This window comes from Mustela lutreola, chromosome 9, assembly GCF_030435805.1.
Source record: "Mustela lutreola isolate mMusLut2 chromosome 9, mMusLut2.pri, whole genome shotgun sequence".
NCBI lineage: Eukaryota > Metazoa > Chordata > Mammalia > Carnivora > Mustelidae > Mustela > Mustela lutreola.
In genome coordinates this window covers 18,735,103-18,750,519 of record NC_081298.1, presented here as the reverse complement: position 1 = coordinate 18,750,519, position 15,417 = coordinate 18,735,103, and positions in this window count along the sequence as shown.

The window sequence follows — 15,417 nt, the reverse complement described above, 5'->3', positions numbered from 1 at the left end:
TGTTTTCTACATGTGAGGGCCTGTGCTTTTAAGGTAGGAGCCACTGCCATTTTCTCCCCCCATTTACTGAGGGGGAGGCTAAGCCTCAACAAAACTAAATCACTTGCTAGAGTCCATGCCTAGCAAATGGCAGAAGGAAGATTCAAAGCCTGTTTGGCTCTAGACTACTTTGGCCAGGAGGAGGCTTAGAAAGGGTAAGTGGGACGCTCATTCCTCTCCTTGTATCCATCTCTCCTGCTATTGATTCCTGTGATGTGTTAACAGAACAGCCCCCTAAAAGACCCCTGCAGGTTTCATCAGGGCCAGTGCCAACACATTCCAAGTAGGCCTTAGGACACCAACAGTCTGCCAGCCAGCCGAACAAAAGGCCATGAAGGCTCACCTCCAGCAACCACATATCTGCCTTTTTCTCACATATCACCTCTTCCAGGAAGCCTTCCCTAACCGGCTCTTGTTTCCAAGAGCGGACTTGCATCAGTGCATTGATCTGACTGCCCAGAATATCTGTTAAATCTGTTTCTTCTACTAAACTGGGCCTTTCCAGGACCCAAATCAGGTCTGAGCCATGTTGGGGCCCTAGCACCCAACATATAGGGCCCTGGAACTGGAGGGGTAGCAGTACATGGAAGGGATGCTTTTACAAATGAAGACTGGTCCAGGCCATCCAGAAGACACCACTGGAGGTCACAGGCCCCTTGTGAAAAGTATAGTTGGGGCTTCAGAAGAGCATTCTGCATTCCCCAGCCTGGCCACCAGGGGCCTCATCAACCCCCAGGCCGTATAAACACTGGTCCTTGCTTCTCTGCAGTAAACGCATACCTCCCACCCCTACCCCAGCATCTCTGCAGGGGGCGCAGGACCAGGCTGTCCAAAGCCTGGGCATCTGCTCAGCCGCAAGTGGCCCAGTGGGTAGCCCCAGCCAAGGAGGAGAGTTATTTTTATTTATTTCTTCTTAATCATGAACTTAATTTAGCTGCTAATCAGGTTACCATGGTGACTTGCACTGGATTTATAGCAGTTTCCTAAAGCGCCTTTTTCGCACTCTTTGGGTAAATGAATAAAATTTGGGTGATGAGCAAAGCACATAAGTATTGGGTGTCCTAGAAAAAGGTCAGATGCTTCCGTTTTGTGTCTGCCTTTCACCCTCCCTGATGTGCTCACGAAAGAGCCCTGACTCTGGGCTGACTCCAGTTTCCTCTCTTCTGCCCTCCCTCTGAAACCTTCTATGGATCCCTATTGCCAACCAGGTAAAGTCTGAAATTCTTGCGTTGCTGTTAAGGCAGTCTCCTCTAGCCTCACCTCCTCTAATGCTCTTCCTTCCCTGGGCTGTTCCCTGCATGTTTGTGTCTCTGTCTGTGCTGTGCTCTGGGCCCAGGAGACTGAATTGGTCTCAGAGGTGGCCCAAAGGGTTAATTTCTCTCCTCCATCTCAGGAGTGAAGGAATCCCGGCTTGTTCTGGGAGCACCCTGTACCCTGATGTGGTATCTGAGGATATCTTTGAGCATTGTTCCTGGGCCCACTCCCACACTGGCAGGGGTAGAAAATAACGAGCTAGCGAGCCCTGGATTGCAGGGCGGGGGGCAGCAGAGAGAGGAAGTGAGGAGTCCGTATTTTGACATCATTTTTTTTTTTTACAGTCTGGAAGGCTCATTTCAGTTGGGGGACACACAGTTTGTTTCCCCTCACCCCATTGCCTTGGGCCAACCAGAAGCCCCCCGCCTCCCTCGTGGCTCCCAGAAGGGAAAGTATCTCTAGGCTGGAGGCCACAATTTCCAGGTTTCCCCTGAGGACCTGGAGTCTGGCTGCCAATCAGTCCCGGGATCAGCCTCAGTCCATTAGCGAGTGCCCAGGGCTCAAGGCGCCAATGGAGCCACAAGGCGTCGGCGCCAGATCCTGCCCAGGGAACCCAAAGCCATCTTTAATTATTGTCTTGGCCTTTGCAACAGGACAAACGGGACCTCCAAACTGCGGGCTGGCTCAAGAGGCCGAGAAGGCCCCCCAGCCACCAGAACTGCTGCCCAAAGTTCACCAGACACCTTCCAGGTCTGGATGTGGATACAAGCCCGACAGGAGACCACTCTGGGAAGCTCCAGGTCTGCGGGGAAAACAGCCAGCCCAGGCTATATAGCAAGGCTCTGTGAGTTCCCCGAGTGACCACTCCTCTCTCTGGGCCTCGCTTCCTTTACCTGGAAGAGAGGGCTGTAGTCGCGGCCAACATGCTGGCATCACTTCTGGCTCTCCTGAATTTGGAGTCAGAAGAACTGGGTTCCAATCCCGGCCCAGCAAGATTTGCTTTTGCTTCGAGATTGAGGCCAGGGTTCAGCTGGTTCTCATCGCAAAGCAGAGAAAGGACAGAAGTTACGACTTTGTAAAGTTCAAAGGGCGGATACCTTTTGGCCACTGGGGTCTACCTTAGTCCACCCCTCCCCCCAGACACACCTTAGCATAAGAACCAACAGACACCCATCCCAAGCAACGACTGGGCAAACATCTAGAAGGGGACCTCCTGCTGACATGGTGGGTATTACCCAGCACTACACTGAAGAGCGTGGGCTCTGGAGCCCAGCTGCCTGGGTTCGCCTCCCAGCTCTTCCACTGATGAGCTGCTTGGTCCTTGAGCAAGTTACCCAACCACTGTGTCTCCCCTCCCCCATATGTGTAATGGGGCTAATGACACCTACACCTCTTGGAACTGTCAGGAACATTAAGTGAGCTAGCACACTGCAAGTACTCAGTGCTGTGTGTTGACAGCTAGGTGCCAAACATTCCCCTCATATAGTAGCTCTCAAAGCCACTTCTGTTGGCTCCATCACAGTCATGGAAACAGAGACGCAGGGAAATTAAGCCTCTTATGTAAATCAGGGTGTTCACCACAGATCCTGATGCTCCTACATCTGCTCGGTATCATCAATGTTCTCAACAGACATGTTCTGCCAAACAAGCTCATATAGCATTGGAAACAGACAGGAGCAGGAGTTCATTAGGAAGACAGGGGGAGCTGCCGATCAATCCTAACATCTTTACAAGAACATATCATTAGGACACAAGGCAACGGGAGTGCAGAGTGCCACCCCCATGGCTTCTAGCCGAAATCGAATGTGACTGCAGGCTTCCAGGAAACACAGGGGACAGAGGAGCATGGTCGAGGACACCATAAGGAGGCCGTCAGCCGGAACGGGGTGGGGGGATGGGGGGGGGGGCAATGGTCTGCAAGATGAATGGCCCAGAAACATCATGAAGCAAATGGTATTTTGGTATTTTAAAAAGAAAGAAAGAAAAGGTGACGTTTCAAAAATGGGGAGAAGATGGGGGACTGTTACAGGTTTTTTAAAAAAAATTTAAAGAGATGTATCAACCAAATGCAATGCTGACGGCCTAATTTGAATAACCTAAGTGTTAAACACACATTTTTGAGATAGTCGGGAATATTTGAACCTCAACCAAGGAGTAGATATAAAAGGAACTGGGTTTCAAAAATTATTTTGGGGACATGAAAACAGTATTGTGGTCATGCTTTTAAAAATGTTTCAGTCATTATTTATTAGTAATACCCTCCTAAAATATTTACGTCTGAAGCGAAATGAGGTCTGGGATTTGTTTTAAACACTCCAGTGAGAGAGGAGGTGACATAGGAGGGCATGAGGCTTTATTATGATTCTCTCTACTTTCGGGTGTGTTTGGACATTTTCGGAACAAACGGTTTAAAAGGAGCGAAAGGACAGAAGGTGGAGCAGGTTGCTGCGGGAAGAGCTACAAGTACGGGTTTTAGAAACATTGGTTTTGAGTGAGGATTGGTCCCCCCGGAGATGAGAAAGATGGGGGACTCTCCCTTGCCCCTTAGCCATCAAAGAAGGGAAAAATCTTCGCACACAACCCTAGAAATCATTCATTCATTCATTCACTCATCCATTCATCTGTTTCCTCGTTTACTCTCCAATTCATCCGCTCACCTACCCATGCACTCAGCCGTTTGTTGAGAGCCTACAACGTGCCAGACACTGAGGAAAACGCCCGAACAAAGGTGGTCATCTTTGTCTTGGAGGCACTGACAGTCAACTTGTTAAAATGCTATCACACACACAGATCTTCATAGACCCTAAGAAGTCTGAAAGGAGTGCTTTGCATGCTAGCGGGGAGTTTAACATGGGGGGGAACATGGTTTGGTCTGGGGTGAGGGATGGTCAAGAAAGCACATTTCAGCTGAGACTTGAACAATGAGATGACCACGTGAAGTGCCCAGGAAGGGACATTCGAGCCAAGAGGACAGCAAGAGCAAATGTCCTGGGGCAGGAGGAGTTTTCAGGAATGTTAACTCTAGGAGGGTTGGCAGGAGCAGAGAGAGGAAGCAAGGAGATGGGTATGAGATAAGGATTGCTAGGCTGGGGTAGGTCTGGGGGCATCAACAGCTCATCTGTCTTGAACCAAGAGAAACTTCTCCCCCATAAACAGAACTCACCACGTAGAGACATGGGCCTTGGATCAGCTGACCAATGCTCATGCAAGTTATCAAGACAAATGCCAGGAAAGTTGGTATATCAGTGGCCTAGTGAAAATGCTCTGCTTACTTAAAGAATGTTAATCTGGGAACAGGGTGGTGAGGAAGGGAGGGAGCCCGCCCTGGGGCAGAGAGGAGGCCACTACAAAGGGAGCCTTGAATCGCTGAGTAAGGAAGACTCCCAATTAGAAATTTAAAACACCAAGGGTGAAAAGCAGCCCTGTGCCCCGCTCAGCCCCTCCCTCCATCAGCCAGCCCAGTCGGGGAAGGAAGTCCCAGCCAACCGTGGGGACAGTTGTCCAGTGATTTATGGCCCCGAGACAAAGCCTCCCAGGAAAGACCCTATGATGTGCACACGTGTTGTTGGAACAATTAGAGCCCATCCATCTGTGTGTGTCAGCGCGACATCCGGAACATACGCCCGGGGCAGGGCGGGCCCAGCCCAAGCACCAGTGTTCACATGGGACTTTCCAAGGTGGTGACAGGCACAGAAGCTTCAGAGCTCAGGGGGACAGGCCCCACTTTTCAGATCACTCGGAAAAGTGACTTGCTCAAGGTCACTGAGCAGGAGATTCAAACTCCAGTCCCCTTGAGTTCCTGAGTTCCGGGCCAAACCCTTTTGTCACATCTTACTGCCTCTCTGGCTGTTTCTGTGGGTGTCTGGGCCCATGGGAGCTGCAGGGCTCTTCTTCCAGTTTTCCAAGATTGGGCTGCTGGTCCCCACACAGGATGATTTGGCTCCCAGTCCCCAGTTCACCCTGAAAAACTAAGCGGGGATATCGGAAGCCATCAGCAGCCTCCTCTCCTGGGGAAGCAGGCCCTGGCTTCCTTCTTTGAAACTATGAATCGACCGGGACCCTGGAGGGCTCTCGAGTGACAGGCCATCGAGGGTTTGGGCCATTGTGAGAGGGGCATATGAGGCAGTTCCCCGCAGGGCACCAGCACATCCCTGGGGAATGAAGGCCTTCACCTCCCATCCACGAGCACCGGGTCTGATTCAGCTCCATGAACCCCGCCTGGGCCCTGGCCCAGAGGAAACGTAGGACAAACGTTTGCTGAATAAAGGAACACACCACTGGCACCAGAGTCATTCCAAACAAATTCAGTCGAGAAAGAAAAAAGAGAGATGGCTTATTAAAATGATTAAGCGATGGGCAAAGGCTTTTGCTTCTGGTAGAATGTTCATTGTAATAAGTGGAACGTGAAACCATAGAACAACAACTACAAAAAAAAACAAAACCGGCGTAACACCAGCCTGATTTTAATTGTGTCAAATAGCACGCATACATTTGTGCCTGGTAAAAAAAAAAAAACCCTAGATGAACATGTGAACCAAAATACTTACAGTCATAGCACCATGCAGTGGGCTTCTGCATGGTTGTATTTTTTCCAAAAATCGGTTCCAATTTTTTCCAAAATATATTAAAGGATCACGTGACATTTTCCAAATAATAAGGAAAGGCCATAACTAATCTTATTTATTTATTTTTTTTAGTATCATAGTTTTAAATAATAAAGTTTGGGGCACCGTCTGCCCCTCTGAACCCAGAGCCAGCTCCTGGGAAACAAGCAAGGCTTCAGGGTCGCATGAGCAGGAGGAGAGCCTCCCAGCGCCTGTAGGAGCCACACCGCGCATGGCACCAGCAGCTGCCTGTCCCCCGTCCAGGGCCTTCGGACGGCGGAGAGTGAGGATGCCAGACCTTCCGGCCACCTGCCAAACCTTTGCCACAACTCCTCGCCCCATAAACAAGTCGGTAAATCAAAGCACATCTCGTCTGCAAGGTGGGCCCTTTCTGGTAAAACACAAAAAAACTTAATCTTTGGTCCAGAAGCAGTAGATTACGGCAGCAAGTCGGCAGCCAAAACCATTAATCTTTGCCGCGTTCCCCAACTGGCCCGAGTAGTAAAGAAGATAATACCCCAGCAGAATCAGTGACCCACTACAAATTGGTCCTGAAAGGTCCACCAGCATAAATAGACTTTTGCTGATCCAACACTTGTTAGGAACCCCAACAAAGAGACTATTGGCTCATCTGATGAGCCGCTCGCAATGGGCCCTTGCAATGGCTGGTGATGGATGACCCCTTTCCCTTGGAGGGGAGGGTGCAGCTCCTGGTATGGGGCCCTTTCTCATCTTAAATTTGTCCTCAATAAATCACAGGTGCAGAGGAGCTGGCATCCGTTTCATTACACCTACATGCTCCAGTATCAATCACGCCACCATGGCGGCCTGTCTGGGCACAGTTCATTTCAAGTGGCTTTTTCTGTTCTGATTCCGTTTCTACCAACATCTGAGGGGCTAGGGGCCCTGCGGGTGGGAAGAAGCAGCTTGGCCCTGGAGGCCTGCACTTCCCTGGCCTCGGCAACTAGTCCCTCCCTCCTTCTCCAGTAAACACTGCCCAAGCAGGAGCCAGTGGTGGGTGGCAGAGACCTTGATTCAGAAAGACTTGTCTTCAGATCATGGCTCTGACACTTGCAGACTTGGGACACGTGGCCTTCCTTTGCTGAGGTTCAGTTTCCTCATCTGGAAATTGGGGCTAATGGCCAGGACCTGTTAGACACAGTAATATGTGCAATAAGCCTAGCACAGTGCTGGGCACAAGGTAGACCCACAATGGATCTGAGTCCTGAGCTCATTCCTGGCTTGGATGCTGGCTTTCCCTTCGACACCCAGACCCGGGAGAAAGTGGAAACTCTGCTCTTTCCGTGTCTACCTGCCTGGGCCGTTCCTGGTCCCGGCAAAGGTGCGTCAATTATAGCTCAGAATTTATGAAGATGTTGCCACAGCTCGTTTTGGGTCTTGTCCCTTTCATCGTAGGCAGTTAAAATATACTTAAAGCGAAGGACACCAGAGAGCTCTCAGACCTCTTCTTAATGCAATAATCAAGTCCTTTGATGTCATTAAATGCATGTATAAGGCTCATCATAAAAGCCGTGAACTTCTTTTTTAAAGAATCATAAATGAGAATAGATGGTTTCTTTTCAGGCAGGTCCAAAGCAGGTCGGTCTACAGCCACCAGAAGCAGGACGGACACATCCCTCCGAGATTGCCATCGGCCTCCAGAGTCCACAGCCCAGCAGCCTCCACCATGGGATGGAGCACTCCAGGCCCAGAGGAAGCCTGGTAAATCTTTAACCCAAGGAGCATATCTTAGAGCAGAAGAGAGGGGAGTATAAAGAAGCCCCTCTCCTGAGCTGGTCGGGAATGTCAGACAGAACAAGCTTTTCAAAAAGACACTTCTATTCACTCTGCCCCTACAAGAGGGCTGGAGTGACAGGGCTATTTATTTGTAGAAGAGCTAGGGTGGGGGTGGGAAGGAGGGGTAGAGAGAAGTAGGAAGAGGAGAAAAAGTAGAGGGAGGATGCGGAGGCAGGGGGAGAGAGAGAGAGAGAGAGAGAGAAGGGAAGGGAAATAGAGCAGACTTGCCCCCAGCACAGGGCAGTGCATCAGCCCTGAAACGCTGGCTCAGTCCGGAGCCTGAGCCGCATCTCTCCGCCTCGCACTTCAGAGGGGAGGATCACAGCGACAGTGATGGTCGCGGTGATACCGAGGACTAACCACGGTCCCGCCTTGCATCTGAGACCTTTCCAGGCACAACCTCATTCAATCCTCCCAACAACCCTGTAAGGTAGCTACCACATCTCATCGATTCTTACGGGCATACTTCCTTTTTCTCACTTTAATGTCTCTGAAATGGAGATGCTTATTACAATCGCTGTCAGCCGGGCAGCAGCCTGATGTCCTTGTCACGTCTGGGAACACACATCAGAATTTGCAGAACGGGTATCTGTGGCTCAAAGGTCCAAGGATAATAAAGAAGCGTTTTTTTAAAGTCACCCCACAACTAATGCTTGCGATGTGGCAGGAACACACAGACCTCGCCTAACCTGAGCCCATCTCTGAGCACAAAGAGGTCTTTGGAATACCTTAAACAAATTATTTCACTTGTATTTTCCTTCTTACGTATGTACAAAGGCCTTATGATAACAATCTATGTCTAAATAAGGTACTCTCCATCAGTATGAAATTAAAATTCTAAGGGGTAAGAAAGTACTATATCATGGTTTAATTGGCGTGTTGATTCTGTTTTTCTTAGTGTGACATAAAACAATGGCACAACATACAATCGTTGGCTTTTTGGACTAAGAGGGCTGTAGTACTGTTCCATCTTACAGATGAGCAAACTGAGGTTCAGGCTTCTTTGTTACTTACTTGAAGCCACACAGAGAGTCAAAGGCTCAGATCTTTCTGATTCCAGAGTCATGTTCTCAGCCATTATTACCTGTCTTCTCTGACATTTCTAGAGCCAAATCAGCATAGGTTCAAATTCCAGCTTTGCCATCTACTGGCTTTGTGACCCGTGAGAGCAACTTCTAATCTCTGAGCCTTAAACAGAGATGCCAATGAAGCCTGCTTCTCAAAGTTGCAAGGGAGAAAATCCTCGTGGGAAAAGGTGTAACGCTGTGCTTGGCCCCAAGGAGGTGTCCGGGATGTGGGGGTAGTGAGCGTCTCCATAGACATCAGGGTGCACTTGAAGACCATTCGCTTTACCCGTGGAGCGGCTGCCTAGAGATCTGGACAGCATCAGGAGCCCGGGGCTAGCACCGGGACACTGTTAGTCCTCATTGCTCTAAGCCCCAATCTCAGGACAAGCCAGTCCAGGCTCACTTCTCAGGGCCTGCTGGATGGATCCTTGGCTCTTCCTTCCTTCTAACAAAACAACAGCCACATCATGGCTGCTTTACTAGTATTACTACTATTCATGTGTATTGAGCGCCCATACTATGCAGGCACAGTTCGAGGGCCTTTGCATGTATTTTGTGCTCCCAATAACCCCAGCAGTGGGTAGGTTACAGACAATGAGGAGGCTCAGAGAGCTGAAGGACACACGGGTTACTTTTAGGTGTCTTGGGCCCATGTAGGAAGCAATAAACCCACTGTCTTGGGCTAACGTGATCTCGGGGGACCAGGGATTCATCCCCATTAGATGGGAACTTAAAGTTACGAAGTTGACTGAAAAGTCCTCGAGGATGCCTCTCGCCCCCTATTAGAAGCTGAACAGGTTTACTGTAGAAAATGTTGAAAATACTTTATAACAAAAAGCTGCGACCACACAGAATCCCGTTACAGAGATAACACCCCCTGGTTCACATTTTACATTTCCTTCCATTCTGATTCCTCTCCATATTTTACACAATCGACATTATTCATGCAACTTTATAACCCTGCTTTATTCCCATCCTCCGATAGGTATCACCTGGTATCACAAACCTTTGACAACATCATTTTAATTGTTTTCACATTTCATCCAATGGGCCGTCCATAACCCACTTAACCACTTCCCCAACGAGGGGCTTTTAGCCTGTTTTCCTGTGCTTTAGGGCAGATGTGTGCTTAAGGTTTGTGTCTACTTCTATCTCCTTGGGATAAATTATTTGTCACGGCATTTCCGGATCAAGTGACTTGTGCGTTTTTAAGACTCTCAATAGAGACTGTCCAATCATAATTCCTACTTAAGATTGTCTATTGGGGCGCCTGGGGGGCTCAGTGGGTTAAGCCTCTGCCTTCGGCTCAGGTCATGATCTCAGGGTGCTGGGATCGAGCCCCACATCCGGCTCTCTGCTCGGCAGGGAGCCTGCTTCCTCCTCTCTCTCTGCCTGCCTCTCTGCCTACTTGCAATCCCTCTCTCTGTCAAATAAATAAATAAAATCTTTAAAAAAAAAAAAAAAAAAGATTGTTGCCATCCAACCTCGCCAGCATTTAGTAGTAACATTTTTAAAATTTTCAGTTACTGTATTCGCATTCACTAGTAAACATGAACTTGTTTTCCAACTTCAGCCCATGATTGTATCTGTGAATTTGTGGCAGTGCAGCCAGAGAAGGTAGATGCCCCTGCTGGATCAAGCCACCTGCTCTTGAATCCCAGCTCCCTGCTCACAGTCTGTATGATTTGGGGCTGACTATTTAACTTTTCAAAACTTTTTTTTTCCCATTTGTCTGATGAGAATAATAACACATACTTCATTGCATCTTTGTAAAGAATGAGTGAGAGATCCCATGTAAATTATTCCCGCTAAGTACTAAGTGTTCAATAAATATTAGCTATTTAAACTGCCCCTTTGGTAAATTCCTTCCCACACACTTTCCTCCTCTCTCTCCTGGACCCTTGATATCTCTCTTACCAATGTAAAAGAGCTCTTTTTATATGAAGGACATTAGCCCTTGGTCACGGTTGTGGCGAATATCTTTGAATTGGCACTTAAAGGTATATTCCTTCTGCTTTGATGGTCTCCAGAGAATTATTCCAGCGCCGTACTCATCTAGAAAAGCCACATATACATCTAGGAGTTACTGCTCTGAAGACAAGGTTTAGAGAAAGGAAGAAGGGTTGATTTCCAGTGAGGTGTCTCAGAAGCTGTGGCTTCTACTGCTTCTACTGCTGCATGTGTAAAACACGCAGTAGGAAGTGATGAGATTTGTCGTTGTGTGTCTCATCCACAAAGGCAGCCTGAGAGCTGAGACGCACAGAGAATGCTGCCGCAGCTCCAATACGTTGATGCCTGAATGCTGCCCCTGGCGCTTCATGCTGGCGAAGGAAACGGCGGAGCTTTCTGGAGCCCACTCCTTCCCATTTTCAGTCCTGAAGTTGTCCTTGTGTTTACAAGGATATTTTGGCAAACACACACACACACACACACACACACACACACACACACATTCCAGGATCTCCACTTCGGTACACCCAGTATCTTTCTGTCAACGAGGGTTCAGAGGAGTGAGAAAGCCCCCTTTTTTCATTTTTTATGTCTATTAAAAATAAACATGCTGAGAAGCTGCCTTTTCGTCGCTTTATCAAGCCCCAAACGACGTGGAGCCCTTGTCAACTTGGTGTTGACGAAAGCAACCCAGCACAATTTATAAGACGTCAGGAACAAACTTAGCTAAGGGCAGGCTTCCCCTCCATTGATCAAAACGGGTTTTCACCGGACGATGGGCAGCCGGTCCCTCCACGCAGCTCAGGCCACCCGGCAGGCAGGATGCTGTCCCCGGCCCACTGGCCCGGACCCCGCTCACTGGACTCCTGGCCAGCCCATGTGCCAGGAAAGCCGGGAGGCCACCTCTCTGTGGGTCAGCACAAACGAGATCCATTTCATGCTGAGTCAATTTAATCAATACACTTCTTGCTTTGGAAACGCGGGGCATTTAGAGAGAGCAAAGGCATGATACAGTAAAGCAGCTTTAAAGTCTAATGAGCTTCTCCGGGCTAATTAGTGACTTTGCTAACTGGAAGCTTTCTTTGTTAGAAAACACACCCTTGCCTTGGTGCGACACAAAATGCCAGTGTTTCTACTCCCGAATGTACCTCGCTCCGGCTCTTATCAAGCCAGGCGGGGAAGCACTTGGTTCCTCTCTCCCTGTTAGAATTCATAGATTTTTTTTTTTTTTAATTCAAGTGGCTACCATTGTATTTTTGCCTGGTGAAAACTAGAAAGTGCAAGAGCTCAATTTCTCCTAAATGCCACCTGCCACCATCCAGGCAGGGCAGGAACCAGTCAGGGGGCTACAGAGGGCAAACTAGAGCCCAGCCCTGGCGTTTCTGGAAGAGACACAACAGTATGCCCCTCCCGCCCCCCTCCCATTTCACAGGGAGATCTGGTAATTTGCAAATTGAGCAGCCAACATCATTTTCCAAGGAGCAAGCAGGATCTCTACTCCTCACTAGGAGAATGTGACCCAATCATTTGTCACGGCAACGCACGGATTCTAGAGCACTTGAGAATTCTTAGCCATAAAGCTGATTACTAACACAGGAATGGGGGGGTGCAGGGGGGAATCCTTTAAATCTGGGAAGGAGGGGAGGACGAAGTCCCGATGGAAAAGACATAGAGCCCGCTAGGGTGGTAGCAGCCCAAGCGGAGCTTTCTGTGAATTAGAATTGCAGCTTGAACGTAGGAGTGAAAATTCCTTCCCTCTCGCTTTCCTGTCTTTTTTTTTTTTTTTTTTCTTTTTTTTGTCGCCGGCTGGGTCTCTGTGTCACTATCTCCGTCTCCTCTCTTCTGTCCTTCCTGAGTACTTGCCGAAGATACCCTGCCTGGAAATAATTGCATTCAGACCCCTGAGTCCCACTTAAAAGTCTTTAGGACTGATCGAGATAAACTCAATCAGGCTTCTGTTTCCACCCAGAGTGCCCCCATCATTTATTAGACGAATTAAAGTATCAATTTCTGTTTAAACATTAACAGGGTGATGCCAAATATTAGTCAGTTCCTAATAATTTTGAGGGATTAAAAAGATAATAAAAGTAATAGTCCATTACATTACCTACTTCAGCAAGATTGTAATGAGCATAATAAATTCTGGATCAGGGTTATAACAACTTCCATCTATTTAAAATGAATTTGTAGGGTTACTTTCATTAACTATGTATATGGGGAAAATGATCTGACATATTACTTTAAAAGAGCTGTAAAACCGATTAGGAGAAAATATGCTTTCCAGACAGGGACGCCGGCCACCGGGGACAAGAGCCTCCTCGGGAAGAGGGGATCCAGCTGCCGAGACGGTGATTCCCTGTTCCTCACCCCGCCTGCTTGCTACCATGAAGAACCGATGATAGAATCAAGCCAGAATGAGAGTGATGGATCCTTCCCCACCCTCCTCTTTCTCCTCTTTTTTTTTTTTTTTTCCCTCTCTCCCAGGTATATTCCTGCTAATGAAGCAGGGCTTGGCTCTGGGAAGTTCTGCAAGGAAATAAACCCCAGGCCTGCCGCCCAGCCTGGCCTCTGGGCCCCCAGGGGAGAGCTGCCGTATTAAAGGGGCCCATGCCCTCATCGCTGGAGGAGACAAGGGAGCGAGCACTTGGTTGCACCACAGAAATTACTGCTGTACCTCGAATGCCCGCTTCATTTATCAATTTCATAGCAGAAAAACCCATATGACTGCCTTGTTCACTCGTACGCTAAATCTCGACACAGAAAGCTCCCCACCGCCAGTCAAGTGTGCCGCGTGTGGGCCTGGATAAAATAACTTGAAATACCACTAATGATTTATACTTAATTGAACCTCTAAGTGATTAACGTGGCAGTAATGAATGAGTAACCCCCTCCTCGCTCCCTCGCCTGCTGGGCCCGGTGTCTCCGGGCAGAGTGGGCCTCGCCTGGGGACGTCAGCCTCGGACAGCCAGCTCGAGCCTTCTCCCTCGGCTTCCCCCGAGCCACCCATCTGGGTCCTGGCTACATTGCTGTCGCTTGCAGTAAATGACTCCATAAGCACCGTATCAGACCATTGATCCTTTTTATTAGATTACCCAGTGGTAAGGTTAATGCATTTGCATTTGGCCAAACGGAACAGGTCAGCCTGAATCCCACGCCAAGATCAGTGTTTAATCGGACACCACGCAGGAGGGCTGTTCTGTCAACATATTGATTTGTTGGTGGCAGTCGTCGCGGGATGTGGAGGCCTTTCCCCCACCCCCAAAAGGAAGTGCCAGTAGAATACACTTCCGGGACTGTGTCTTCCTTCCAGAAGACTCTCTGACAGTCGAGAGGCCAACACGAGAGCTTCCCTGCTCCCTGTCCCAGGACATGCGTTTCTGGCAGAAGGATGGCTCCTGTAAAGGTTTTCAGTCCCCTCAGACAGAGACAAAGGTGGGCCCCTCCCCTTGGACCAGGAACCTAGCTGCTTTCTCTAAATGAGGGAGAACCAGGACTTAAATCAGTGACAAGGACACAGCGTCAGAAGCCAAAAATTCTGCTTTTTCTGACGTTCCTAGAATCAGACCGGGGCAGCCATTTCTGCCTGGGTTTCTACCCCCGACATGAACTTCCTCTTGGATTTTCTAAATGCATTAGCCCAATGCCATTAACATGGTTCACCACTCTAAGGATTTTCTAGTAAGTGAATGTGTAAGACGGAAAAACCTACTTTGTTGAACTAACGTGAGCTCTACAACGGGGAACATAGTTTTGGGTGACCAGAAGCTCTCCAGAGACATCACCCTTAGAAAACCATGTTTCTTTATAGATGGGGAAACTGAGGCCCAGAGACAGAAAGAAACTTACCCGGGACCTCCCCAGTGAGTTCATGCAAGAAGTCACTAGTCTTCGGCCTTCCAGACCGGCCTCGGATGAGAAGGCGGGCCTCCTAGAAGAGGTGGCTTCGAAGCTGTGGCACGAACGAGTCTCTTTATACAAAAGTCCTAAGACACAAGCCATATTTCCCATTCAGCTGCATGAACTGGGTCTTTGCCAGAGTGACTCCGTGGAGTGGGACTCGCTGCTTCAGGATGGATTTATGGAGCACAAGCCTCCGAGGACAAGGAAGCCGGCTTTCCAGTTCCCTTTCCACATTCCGAAGGGAGTCAGGAGGCTGGGCAGGAGCCCGTCCTGTGAAGTCAGAAATTCAGAGTTCAAGTCTCCGCTCAGTTACTTGGGGCCCATGTCATCGTTCTGGACCTCGTGCTCCTCAATTGTAATAACGCTTGCCAGCTGGTTTTGGGATTTAGTGGGATAATATGTGTAAGGTGACCCGCACGGACATGGTCCTCATCCATGTAGGGCTTCTTCTCCATCGGCTCCCTCCCTCCTGGTTTCCATGACAAGGGTGATCCCCCCCCAGAGCTTACAGGCAATAGTGGTGGGTGACAGGGAGATGAGGACACCCCCCACCTACCCAGCTGCCTCCTGCTTTCTATGACAGGCCCAGACCCTGCCCCAGCCCGACTGTCAGATGGACCTAGAGGCCATGAGGATGAGGGAAGGCTGTGGTTAAAAAAAAATAATCTTACATTTTTAGAGTGCTCTGTCATTTATTTATCTAGAGCTTTATACATGTGTTGAACCTTGTCTAATGTCCCCACCAGCCCTGTAAGGTGCAAAGGATTATGCCCGGTTCCTATTACAGAAACAGAAACTGGGGCCTG